Source organism: Choloepus didactylus, chromosome 4, assembly GCF_015220235.1.
Source record: "Choloepus didactylus isolate mChoDid1 chromosome 4, mChoDid1.pri, whole genome shotgun sequence".
NCBI classification, from domain to species: domain Eukaryota; kingdom Metazoa; phylum Chordata; class Mammalia; order Pilosa; family Megalonychidae; genus Choloepus; species Choloepus didactylus.
Window position 1 is genome coordinate 153,735,538 of NC_051310.1, and position 13,912 is coordinate 153,749,449.

The 13,912-nt window shown below is 42.1% G+C and overlaps 1 pseudogene; it reads left to right on the top strand.

Annotated features, from left to right (window-relative positions):
- Positions 1 to 453: 453 nt before the first annotated feature.
- Positions 454 to 12,656, top strand: LOC119532232 (annotated as a pseudogene).
- Positions 12,657 to 13,912: the final 1,256 nt, after the last annotated feature.

Consider the following 13,912-nt stretch of genomic DNA (forward strand, 5'->3'; position numbering starts at 1 on the left):
TAGCCTCCAGGTCAGCACTATTGCCACTGCTTCCTGCCTCCCTTGTCCACTTAATTTTATTCTGGAATTGTGTCATCTAAAGTTTGCAATTTTCTCTTTTGAAATCTCTCACGGTTTGCTGTAGTAACAACCCGGAACGGAGTTGCACGTAGACGGCAGGCAGAGATCTCTCTCCTCCCGGGGCTCTTCTCCTGGCTTTCAGCCCCCTCCCTCATAGCCCTCCTTGCCAAAAGGTGTAAGTGTGGTGCCTACAGGCTGGGTGCCCCGGGAGGGAAAGGGTCTAGGACTGGGAGGAGGAGCTTATTAGTTTTGCAGCCCAGCCTTGCGCAATTGGATCGGGGTGTGTCACCATGGAGGTGGGGCAGGCTGTGTGCTCGGCTGCCATTGGTTGGAGACTCCCTGGCTTGGGAATATAAACCAGCGCCCTATGGCACAGCGCACTCAGTGCCCAACACAGCCAGCGAGAGCGATTCAGCGGAGTGTAGTACTGCCGGCTCACCGAGACGGCGCAAGCGGGAACATGGAGAAAGAGTGAGAAGGGCAACAAGCTCATGGGGCCTTAGAGGCCCCTGGGGAGGGGAAAGGGGTGTGCCACCTAGACCTGGGAATCCAGCACTCTGAGTCCCAAGGGGGTAGGAGAGGGAACGAGCACGCTGGCTCGAGAGGCCTGGCAGGGGGCTCGGTGCCCGGGCAAGGCGACAGAGAAGTGGAGAAAGTCAGCGCAGGCCGGGGCGCGCGCGGAAATCCAGCAGGGAGGGGTGGCGACACGGGAGCAGGAAGGGGAATCTAGGGGTAAAAGGAACCCGTATGTGGGTCTTTTGCGGTTATTGGGAGGGAGACATATCCCGCAACCCTATACTCAAGGAAAAAATGTTGCCTCCCTGTGTGCCCTTCACAGGTCTCCATTCTAGAGTCTAGGCAAAGCTGCAACATTTGGTGCCTAGATCCACACATTTGAAAACCCTTCTCTCTGCTCTCATCCTCAAATACTCAGTCGAAGTCTCCAGCAGTTAGGATCGCGGTGGATTTTGGATGCCCAGGGATGCAGAATGTTTTGGGGGAACTGATGGCGGATGAGAAACTCCTTTGAGTTGTGGCTAAATATACCAAGTGGCCACTGGCTTCCAACATTTTCATTTCCTTTGCACCTCTTGGGGATGCTATTTGATTACGTTTTCTCTGTTGGCCCTACCTTGCCTCTTCATTGCTTCTCTTCTCAGTTATCCTTTACCGGCCAGCCCTATTGCCCTCTCATCTGCCCTTTACCCAGCTACTTTCCTGAGGTTAATTCTTGCTGAGTGTAGGCGTTCTGGGCAAGTGCCCTTAGGTCTCCCCATCTTCTAAACTCCCTGTAGGCAAAGAGAAGGGAAGGTGGGAGTGGGCATGTACAATACCACTGACAGGGATACAAGCAGGAATAAAGTTCAAGTGAGGTATGGAAGAGCCAATGGTTTTTGGAGCTTGTTAGAAAGTTTTAAAATCATTTTCAAACTGAGCCTTTAAGATAGATGGGAATAGTTACATCTCCTTGCTTTATACCCAAGAAAAGAATTTTTGAAAGATAAAATTAAGACTAGAAATCAGATTGCAGTCTGCTCTACTCTAGAGCAGAGGTTCCTATACCTGGCTTTGGAAACAGAATACAGAATTCTGTTTCAAGTGTAGCAGCGTTTCTATAAAATATGGATTCTGAGACCTCTTTCCAGAATTGGGAATTTTTGGGGCTGGGCCACAGAACTTATTTTGAATAAAATCCTGCTGAGAAACTTATGCAACCAGCCTTTTCCAGCCTTTGACAACTACCCTTAAGGACAGTATCTCCTCTTTTGTGCAGTCGCTTCTCTGGTTTTGAGTTACCTCTTGCAAATTTATATGGCAGGGTCCTGTGCGTCCTGGGAATTCCAGAAATAAAGATCTAGGGGAACTAGGACTGACACATAAATCCCCTAGGAATTTTCCCATTGCTTTTTTGTCAATCAAGAAACTTTGCCCTTAGAATTCCACTGAGGGAGGAGCTGCAAGGTGAGGGTCTAAAAGTGATCAGGTTGCGGAGCCCCTGAACGTAATTAGTCTGGATTACATCTTGGGTATTCAGGGCTAGAGGGGGCGGTGTGGTGGTGGAAGGTGGGGAGGGTACTGAAGAGGATTGTATTGTTTTTTTCCGCCCTAAAGTAGTTCTTAATCCATTTTTTTTTTTTTTTTTTAGTGCTCTCTTACCCTTTCCTTCTAGCCCATCACCTTCATTCTACTTGATTTGATTATTTCACTGGTCTACTCTGTCAACTCTGATCTATGCTGTCTAAATCTCTGCCATTATGAGAGATATTAAACCTGCCAGTGGCAGCAACACTGGAGTTGAGGCTGATAGTGGAAACATAGACTTTGTTAACTTTTTTTTTTTTACTTTTATTTTGAAATGAATTAAAACTTATGGGACAGTTGCAAAAATAATACAAACCCCATACACAGAACTCCAGCCTAACCCAACCCCCCTCCACCCAAACCCAGATCTACCAACTTTAGTATTTTGTCACTTTACCATTTCTTTCTTCCCCCACCTCCCTGTCTGTCATCCATCATCTATTGCTATGTCTTCTGAACATATGGGAGCAAGTTGCACACATCCTTGAGCAAATAATATGGTTCACATATACATTTCCTATGAACAAGAATATTCATTTATGTAATCATAATAAGTGTAGTTAAGAAATTCAAGAAATTTAACATCGATATAAAGCTTACATTCTATATTTCATTTTTTCCTTATTTCCCAATTGTGTCTTCTTGAGCCTTTTTTCCTCTATTCTTAGATCTCATCCAGGATCATCTATGGCATTTAATTGTCATTATCTATTTAGACTGTCTTTTTTCTCAATTGTGGAAACATACATATAGCATAAATCTTCCCATTCCAACCCCTCCCTAGCATTCCATTAGTGGGATTAATCACATTCACAATGTTGCAATGTCATCACCTTCCCACTATCCATTACTAGAAATTCCCCCTCACCCCAAACAGAAACCCTATACTCATTTCTTATTAACTCCCCATTGCCCCTTCGCCCACTTCTTGTAACCCATACTGTACTTTTCATCTCTATGATCATATTCTCTGATACTTTCTTTGTGTTTACCATGGGGCTTAAATTTAACATCCTAAATCTATAACAATCTTGTTTTCTTTGATACCAACTTAACTTCAATAGGACACATAAACTATGTTCCTATACTCTTCCATTCCCCCAACTTTATGGAGTTCTTGTCAAAAATTACATATTTTACCTTGAGTCCCAAACCACTGATTTATCATTACACTTTATGTATTTTAGATCCTGTAGGAAGTAAATAGTGGAGTTACCAATCAAAAATACAGTAGTATTGGTATTTATATTTACCAGGTGATCTTTACTGGAAATCTTTATTTCTTCATGTAGTTTCAGTCAATTTTTTAGTGTCCCTTCCTTTCAGCTTTCACAATTCCCTTTAGCATTTCTTATAGGACTGATCTAGTGTTGATGAAGTCTCTCAGCTTTTGATTATCCGGGAATGTTTTCATCTCTTCTCATTTTTAACCTCCAGGTGTTTGTGAATTTTCTAAGTCTCTGATGGTTATTGACTTCTAATTGTATTCCACTGTGGTCAGAGAATGTGCTTTGAACAATTTCAGGTTTTTTTTTTTTTTTAATTTATGGAGGCTTGTTTTATGTCCCAGCATATGGTCTATTCTTGAGAAAGTTCTGTGATCACTAGAGAAGAATGTGTATCCTGGTGATTTAGGATGTAATGTGTTATATATGTCTGTTAAATTCAATACATTTATCAGATTGTTTAGGTTATCAGTTCCCTTATTGGTCTTCTGTCTGGTTGATCTGTCTATAGGAGAGAGTGATATGTTGAAGTCTCCCATAATTATTATGGAACCATCCATTGCTTCCTTTAGTTTTGCCAGTGTTTGTCTCATGTATTTTGTGGCCCCATGATTGGGTGCATAAATATTTTTGATTATTTCTTTTTGTTGAATTGTCCCTTTTATTAGTATGTAGTGACCTTCTTTGACTCTCATAACATCCTTGCATTTAAACTATTTTATCTGAAATTGATATTGCTACTCCTGCTTTCTTTTGGCTGTAGCTTGCATGAAATATTTTTTCCATCCTTTCACTCTCAATTTCTTTGTGTCCCTGTGTCTACGATGAGTCTTTTGTATGCAACATATTGATGGTTCATATTTTTTGATCCATTCTGCCAATCTATATCTTTTGATTGTGGAGTTGAATCCATTTGCATTCAACATTATTACTGTGAAGGCATTTCTTAAATAAGCCATCCTATCCTTTGGTTTATGTTTGTCAGATATATTTTTTCCCTCACTCTCTTATTGTCCTTTAATGAACCCACATTGAATCTCTTTAGTACTGAACGTTTCTGTATATCTCTCTCTCCTTTCTTTGTTTCTCTGTCCATAGGGCTCCTTTAGTATCTCAAGTAGGGCAGGTCTTTTATTAGCAAAATCTCTCAGCATTTGTTTGTCTGTGAAAAATTTAAGCTCTCCCTCAAATTTCAAGGGGAGCTTTGCTGGATAAAGTATTCTTGGTTGGAAATTTTTCTCTCTCAGAATTTTAAATGCGTCATGTCACTGCCTTCTCTCCTCCATGGTGGCTGCTAAGTAGTCACTACTTAGTCTTATGTTGTTTCCTTTGTATGTGGTGAGTTGCTTTTCTCTTGCTGCTTTCAAAACTTGCTCCTTCTCTTCATTACTTGACAGTCTTATCAGAATATGCCTTGGAGTGGGGTTATTTAGATTATGCTATTCGGAGTTCATTGGGAATTTATGCATTGTGTATTTTATATTTTGTAGAAGGTTTGGGAAGTTTTCCCCAACAATTTCTATGAATACTCTTTCTAGACCTTCACCCTTCTCTTCCCCCTCTGGAACACAAATGAGTCTGATATTTGGATGTTATAGCTATCATATCCCTGAGGTCCATATCGATTTTTTAAATTTTTTTCCACCATCTTTCTTTTGTTCTTTCATTTTCCATTCTGTGGTCCTCTAGTTCACTGATTCATTGTTCAGCTTCCACTAGTGTTGTACTATGAGTATCCAGAATCTTTTTAATTTGGTCAGAAGTTTTTTTTTCATAAGATCATCTATTTTTTTATTTACTCTTGCAATTTATTCTTTATGCTATTCTAGGGTCTTCTTCATGTCGTTTATATCCTGTGCCATGTGTTTGTCTTTAGTTCTTTGATTAATTGCTCCAAGTACTGTGTTTCCTCTGGTCTTTTGATTTGGATGTTTGGGTTTGGGTTATCCATATCATCTGGTTTCTTCATATGCTTTAAAATTTTCTGTTGCTTTTGGCCTCTTGGCATTTGTTTTACTTGATAGGGTTCTTTTAGGATATATAGAATTATTCAAAGGCTAATCTCTAATTTGTCAGATCTACAACTTGATGTAGTATACTTTCTCTAACCAGCAGATGGCATCCGTGAGTCACCTATTCCCCTCAAGTCAGTTCTCCCCAACTTTGTCTTTGTGGTTTGTGTGGGTCTGATTCCTGTGGGGTCCAATTTGTGCACTGAGTTTCGGTTTGTTGTTGGTGCTGTCTGCCCTGAATATGGGGCGTGTGTCTGAGTGGTTAGGGAGGGAGGGCAGCTTTAAGAATGAAACCTCCAGATGTTCCTGGAGATTTAAGGCTGTTGCAAGAGCCTAAGCCTTAATTTCAGTCTCACCACAGATTGTCTCTACGGCTGACCCACAAGTCCTTGGTATTGGCGTATGGACCCTGGGATTTCCAAGTGGGTCCCTCTTCCAAGCCGTGCCCTTCCAGAGCCTCTGCTGAGGGAAGGTTGTGCTATGTCACAAGTGCGCACTGTCCCTCAAGGGAAGTTCTGGGCTGCCGGGCCATGTAGGGTCGTTCCCAGCCTGTTGTAAGGGTGGCTGAATGGGGCATGTTAATTTCCCCTTTTTCGCACAGCTCCGCCTTCCCGGCTCCAGGACAGTTAGCTGTGGGTGCATGAAAGTCTATTGTCCATGCCCAATATTGTGGCGTGTGTGTGTGTTGCTGGAAACAGCTCCTGTCACACTGGGATTTTTGGCGTGGCTCTGGGCTGTGGCACCTGAGCAGGGCACAAGTGTTCCCAGCCCACCAGGAGGATGGGTACAAGAAGCGTGGTTATTTTCACCTTTTGGCTAATCTCTGCCTTCCTCACTCCAAGACAATTAGCAGCAGGTGTGCAAAAGGCTATCTTCCATGCCAGATATTGAGGTGTTCGCACAGCCCATTCCTGCCATGCTTCACTGTGCAGTTCTCGCTGCCGTATCTGCAGCCACTTTTGGGTTTTTTAGAATAGAACCAGTCAGCCTCCAAACACCAACCCATGGCTTCCTCACACCACAGCATGGATGCTGGTTATTCAGGAAGCTTACTCACTCATTTCAGAACGCACACACCTGGTTTCACCAAGTGCACAGTCCCTGTGGATTTAGCAGACCTTGTCCACCTGGTGCATCACTGGGACTGGTGTTCTGGGTCACTTTCTGGCTTTTATCTAGATTTTCATGGAGGTGTTTTTTTCCCCTGTCTCTCCTAGCCACCATCTTGGGTTCTCTCACTTCGATAACTTTTGTCAGGCTCTGGACTGGAGGGGGATTGATATCAGAATTTGGTGGGCAGGATTCAGAAAGAGTGGTGAGTGGGTGAGCCTAGTGTGGCTTCTAGTGAGAGAGGGAGCCTCCTCTTTGGGCAGCTTCTCTGTGTCCTTCATTGAAAGTGATTAGGCATTGCTCTGTGATGCCCTCAGTATGTAGGAGCACAACTCACCTTGATTTTCCTTTTCTTCCCTAGGTTCACATATGAAGATTATCAGAGCACTGCAGAATGGCTTCTGTCCCACACCGAGCACCGACCTCAAGTGGCAGTGATCTGTGGCTCTGGGTTAGGAGGTCTGGCTGATAAAGTAACTCAGGCCCAGGCCTTTGAATACAGTGAGATACCCAACTTTCCTCAAAGTACAGGTATAGGCAGGGGGAAGAGGGAGATGAAACTGAGGGATATTGATGGGATTCTGTGAAACTTAATATGTGAATACAAGTGCTTTTGTGCCTGGACTTCCTGTGGCAAATGTTGTAAGATGGGAAAAAAAGCTCACAGTCAGAATGACTAGCAGGAAATTTGCCTATTATGGATTCTATAATAGGCAGGGCATGTTTGCCTCAGTTGGACTATTTGAGGGCATCTTTCCTATGTTTATCTGACTGAGAGCTCCTTAAAGCTCTACAACACCTCCATCAACATGATCCCCCTCTATCATCACCACATCTGCACAACCCCTCTCATTTCTCCAGACCGTAGCTTAAAGGGAAAAAGCAGTGTTTGAAACCTTCCAGCACAAAGTCAAGCCTCTCCCATCCTATGACTTCCTGCCATTCCCCATTTCTCCAGCTGTAGCTCCAGTACTACGATAAGGCACACACTGATACAGAGCAACAAATGAACTCACAGAGTGCCATTTTTTACAGACATGCAGAGAATACATAAATATCTAAGAGTTGATTCCGATTGACCATGTAGAAGGAGGAGGAGGTGGGATGTCTCCTATGCACAGAGAGGTCTGATAAGGAGAATAATTTTAAATACTTAGCATTCTAATAGCAGCCAGAAAGCCCTGAGGCTAAAATTTAGAAAAGTGTCAGTTAAAATACGGGCCAGTATAAAAAGGCAAAGGTAGTTTATTTGGTTTACTCATTAATTTCTCAGGTAGCTAACTTCTTAGTTTATATATTAATTTCTCAGATTTTTATATCCCCTCCTCTTTTCCCTGGAGAGTTAAAAGTGTTTTACTTAATATTTTTCAAAACCTTTGGGGCAAGACTGGGAGATCTGAGCAGGGAGGTGAGAATGGGAGTTGGAGAAGGAAATAGTAGAGAGAGGGCATGGCTTCTAGGGACATAGTGGCAGCATTGGCTCTGTCTGTTACTCCCACCCCCAATGAGAAGGGCTCTGCACTGTGATGAGTACAGTAATTTATGAAATTTATCAACCTATTTATTTTTTATACTGTACTTGGGTTTTCCTAACTATATCACCTTTGCTGTATGACTGGTTTTTCACAAGCTCCTCCGTCTCTGAGTATCCTTCAACTTGTTTCTCTTGGCTCTCCCTAAGGGAGAGGCTGGCCAAGCCTATTGGAGGAGATTGTCAGACAAGGAAAATGGTAATAATGGTGAAGATGTCTATGTGGAGAGTTATCTTTGCACTTCCAAGCCCTGCATGCCCCAACAAGGACTATTTTCTATTCTAAAGGGAGGAGATTCAAGCCAGGGTCCAGACTTTGCCAGCCGGTTTTTCTCTCGTTCACTAGGCTACTCTTTTGGAAGCCAGAGTAGACCTTTCAGCTCCATTTCTAGAGTGAGGAAATACGTAGCCTTTGAGAACTTTGCCAGTCTATAATTATTGCATTCCCTTCTTTGTTAGCCACTTACTCTATTTTTTACTCATATTTTATTCATGACTTTCTCATTCTTTTGAAATTTGTTTTAAAACCTTTTCCTTCCTTTGATATATGTTTCCCCATTGAACATTCTTATCCCCCATAGCTGTAATCTCATGTTGTACTTACATACTTACCTGTACGATTATGATAATATCTGTCTCCCACAGCTGACTTGACCTTTATGAAGGCAGAGATCATGGTGTCTTTTTTTTTTTTGCTTAATTATATACTCATGTATTGAACACAGTGAATGGCCATGGTGATACTCAGTGGATTTGTTGATGAAAACATCATCCCATTCATTTCCTTTCTTTTTTGGGTACAGTACCAGGTCACGCTGGATGACTGGTGTTTGGGTTCCTGAATGGCCAAGCCTGTGTGGTGATGCAGGGCAGATTCCACTTTTATGAAGGTTACCCACTCTGGAAGGTAAATCAGGAAGACCAGAGGACTACCTGTTATTTTTTACCTAGCTACCTGGGCTGGATAGATTTTGGATTCTCTCCTTCCTCTTCTTTCATGATGTATGCCTACATGGGGAGCTATCATTGCATATTTGTGTGGGTGGGTTGGTGAGATTGTTAAGAAACCTTTCTGGTCTTTTGCTTTTAAGGTAACGTTCCCAGTGAGGGTTTTCTGGCTTATGGGTGTGGACACCCTAGTGGTCACCAATGCAGCTGGAGGGCTTAACCCCAGGTTTGAGGATGTACATATCATGCTGATCCGTGATCATATCAACATGCTTGGTTTCTCTGGCCAGAACCCTAAGAGGCCCCAATGATGAAAGGTCAGTATCTTGCCCTTTGCTTATAGATGGGTGGAGCTTAAGGATTTATTTAGGAGGCAGGAAAGAACTCTATGCAATTAATCTGAAGTGATCCTTCACCCTGTGCCCTAGGTTTGGCCCTCGTTTTCCTGCTGTGTCTGATGCTTATGACCGCAATCTGAGGAAGAAGGCTCACTGGGTCTGGAAACAAATGGGGGAGCAGCGAGAGCTACAGGAAGGCACGTATGTGATGGCGGGAGGCCCTGACTTTGGAACCATTGCAGAGTGTCGTCTGCTGGTGAACCTGGGGGCTGACGCTGTAGGTAAGAAAGGGAACTTGGCTGGAGGCTTAAAGACAGAGGGACCTGGTAAATAGGGATAGGGAAGAGGAAGAGATTAGACATAGAGAGGATCCAGTTTAAGGGAAGAGTTAACTAAGCTGACTTCTAAGGGATACTAAAGTGGCAAGGTTTTTTTTTTTAATTTACAAAATGTTACTTATTTATTTATTTTTATAGTATCAAACTTTTGCACTGAACACCAAAGGCTTTAACAACAGCTGCAGATAAAGTTTACCATGAAAGATGCAGTCAATGCTACTGACCTGTCCGTGACTCAATGATTGTTTCTAACAAATGTCATTATGGCCACTTTCTGTCATTCTGGCTCAAAGAGGGCACTGAGTCATTGGAACTGAATTTAAATTTACCACAAATGAATAGAATGAGCATTGCATTAATAATATTTATGAGAAACATTTAGGCCCTTTGAGGTCCCACTTAATATATTAAGCAGTACAGAAAAGTGAAAGTGCCATATAATAATTCAGCTGGTTCTTTGCATTTTATGGGAAGAGAATTTGAGATTTAATATTCTTAGCTGTTAATGAATAGAGGGGAGGCTAAAGGAAGAGGAAGCGTCATTTGCCAATCTCAACAATTCATTTCCCTCTTTCTCTCCATCAGGCATGAGCACAGTACCAGAAGTTATAGTTGCACGGCACTGTGGACTTCAAGTTTTTGGCTTCTCTCTCATCACTAACAAGGTTATTATGAGTTATGAAAGCTTAGAGAAGACTACTCATGAGGAAGTTCTGGAATCCACGAAACAAGCTGCACAGAAATTGGAACATTTTGTCTGCATTCTTATGGCTAACATTGCACCCTCTGACAAGGCCATTTGAGCAGCCTTGAAGTGGTCTGGTCAGCCTCTCCACTATGGGATCTAAATGGCTGCTACCTTGTTGGGGTCAGCTGCCTCTGCCCTTTAAGGAGGATCACTATCTTTCACCTTCCCTGCTTCTCCCGCCAGACTCTTTTGGTGCCAGATCCTGTCAGTTATCTTTTCAAAAGAGTTTCTACTCTTGTTGATCCCCCAGAGCAGGAGCCCATGCCCTACAACATGTTGGTGGATATGCCCATGATTTCACTTGGGCCTTCAAACTTGGCCGTGTGACTGCTACTAACTTTAAAACCACGATCTTACATTTCTTGGGACTCAGCTCTGCCATCGCCTTAGCATTGGGGGGCCACATAATGACCATACCAAAACCTCTTAGCCTTTAATGCCATTTTCAAAAAGAAAGAGAAAGCTGTATAATAAATAATTTCTTTATTTTTTGTGTAACTTGGGGTGAGTCTGGGGGCAGATGACAAGATTGGCATGAAAAGCTGTGAGACCACATCTGTGCGACTATCTGGTACTCAGACAAGGAGCTAAGAACTTAAGTGAATGTGGTGAGGAGAGGATGACTGAAGGAAAGGTAAAATGATGAAAATGGGTAGGGAAGATAATAAGGGAGAAAGGAAGGGCTAACTTCTGGCACATGATGATGCCACTTCCCTCAGCCCATTCTTACCTCTGTTCCTTGACTTCTGATAGCTTCACTCCCTGTCTGCTCTCCCATGATTATTGAAATTAGTTCACTGATCTCATCTTCAGCTGCTTAGTTACCATTTCCTAGTTGTGGCCCTAATCATATTGTTGCTTTCTTTCTCTCCCTCATTCTTCTCTAACCTCTTAACCTCTATCATAATTATTGGTAACCATACTCCTCCTCACCTGACAATGTGGTGGTGAACACCCCTTTCTCTGCTGCCATCCACCCCACTGCTGATTAGATTCCTGCCAGTCCTAGGCAAACCTATGAAGTTGGTTCATATCCAGCTGCTTCTACTTGAGTAGATTCCCTTCCACTGCTTCATTTTCTGGCACCAGTCTTTTTCTATTCATTTCTGCTTGGTCAAAACCTCCCTGCTGTCCAGCCATTGCTCTTGGTTGGCTCACTGTACTATTATCTTTGCTTATCAACTTGCATTCAGCTGACTGGCATGTTTTAAATTAATGTACCACATTACTCTCCCAGGCCTGTTGAGAAAGAACAGTGCTGGATAAGCCTCCAATAGTGGTGACATTTCAGTTATTCATGGTACAATATGGAGGAGATATTTTGGACAGAAAGCCTTGCAAACCGTCTTTTCTTTGGCAATTCACCTACTTAGCTGTGATGGTTATGTTCCTTTGTCAAATTGGCCATATAATGGTGCTTGCTTGCCTGGTCAAGCAAGCACTGGCCTAACTGTTTCTGTAAGGGCATGCTTTTAATTTATTTTAGCTTAGTTAGGTATGAGATTCCCACCCCCACCCTCAGTGTCCCAGTTATTGGCCAGTTTTCCCAAGATTGTTTAATTGAGCAACACTTCCTTTCCCCATTAGTATTTAATGCTTTTTTATTACATATTATTTTATATACTATAGCCTGTTTCAGGGCTAGCAACTTCATTTCATTGGCTTGTCTGTTGAATCTTGAGCCACTAACAACCACGCTGTTTTAACATTTGTAATTTCACAGTAAGGTTTAATTTCTACTAGGGCAACTTCTCTTTTCCCTTTGCCATGCTTAAAAAAGTAGTTGAGATGTTCTTGATATGTTTTTCAAAATCACTTTACCAAATCTCTAAAAACTCCTTCAGGGATTCTAAGTGAAAATTTCATAGGTTTATATAAATTTATTTGGTATAAATCAATCTTTTCCGAGTCTTTCCTTCCAGGATCATAGTAGATATCTCCAAGTTTGCAAACTTTTTGTATTTTTGTTTATATATTTATATTTTGTATAGTTTTATATTTTAGTTTATATTTACAGTTTTAAAAATAAAGATTTCAGATCTCTTGTGCTTCCGTATATCCTAGATATGCTATGTTTTTGTTGCTATTAAAAGGAATTCACACATCCATGAATCAATGATGAAATAGGTATTTCCATCAACAAGTAGATGGAACATAAACGTAAACAGTGAAAAGTCTCATCTCCATTCTGTCCCCTACCTACCATTCCTTTCCCCACCCCACTTTAACCACTTTTTATCATTCTTTTGTATTCTCTTGTATTCTTCTGGGACTGAGTGCAAATATAAACAAATACAAATGCATATTCTTATTTTACTCCTGTTATTATACACAGAAATGAGCGTGGGCCACCGCGCTACATCCAGACCAGGAGGGTGCAGTAGGCTGATTCTGTAGCCCTTCCCATCTGTTTCAGGAAGCTGCGCCAACCCTGTTTTGCGCCCACGTGTGGTATGCTCCAAACACTCCACTGATTTTTCTCTCCCTTTGTGTTTATAATTGACCTCTCATTGGTTGGCAACTTCCTTTCCCCCATCCTGTGATTCTTGTCGTGCAACTTCATTGGCCCGAATTTACCGCCAGAGCATGGGGGCGTGGCTTATGCGTCTCCAATGCCTGCAATGAAAGAGTGAGGAGTTTGGACTTGCTGCCGAACTCGGAAGTTCTGAGGAGCGGTAGGAGTGCCGGCGAACCGCTCTGCCCAAGGAAATACTTTTAAAAATAAGTGTAAAGATGACCCAGGAGGAAACGGATTAAAACGTTAAAGTTACCACCCTTAACCTCTCTTGCTGGAGTCAGTTCTGGAACATGACACAAGATTGGCTTTTCCAGGAATCTGTCACGAAACCCTCCAACACCCCCCTGCCCCCACAAACGCTCTCATTAAATTATGAAATTACCTTTTTATGAATCTGTCTCCACCAATAGAAGGAAATATCTTTTCATTCAATTTTATCACCCCACAAAATCTGTGGCACATATGCTCCAAATGTTTTTAGTTGAAGGAATCAGGGCCAAAATATTACAGTCACCTTGTTTGCCATAGATGGTCTTTAGACTTGTCTCAACTTTACCTCCAGTCACCAGACTGCTGATGCATAAGGTTGTTCTGATAAGTGTTGAAAAAGACCTTACAGCCAAGACAGTTATTTAAACAGTCAACCAACTACCCACTCTCCTGTCCATCCATATTCATCCATATTCAACTTGCAAGGTGGAGTAGCTAAGACTAGTCCTTTCCAAACCAATCAAGATGCCCTATTAAATGAGTATCCAAACAGGTTAATTCTGTAGGGTTCCCCCATCTTAGTGGAAGACAATTATTTTCTCTTTGTTGTTTGGCCTTTGTTGGATGTTTCAGGGTAGAGAAGGGACAGACAGTCAAAGTAAAAGGCTCCTTGTTCTGGGAAGAATTATTTAAGTGGTATTCCTTGATTGTGTAAGTGTAGGTGAATAGACTATGATTCTGGGATTAATGACGGATGATAGGATAAAAATGGATCATTTCGTTAAAGAGGT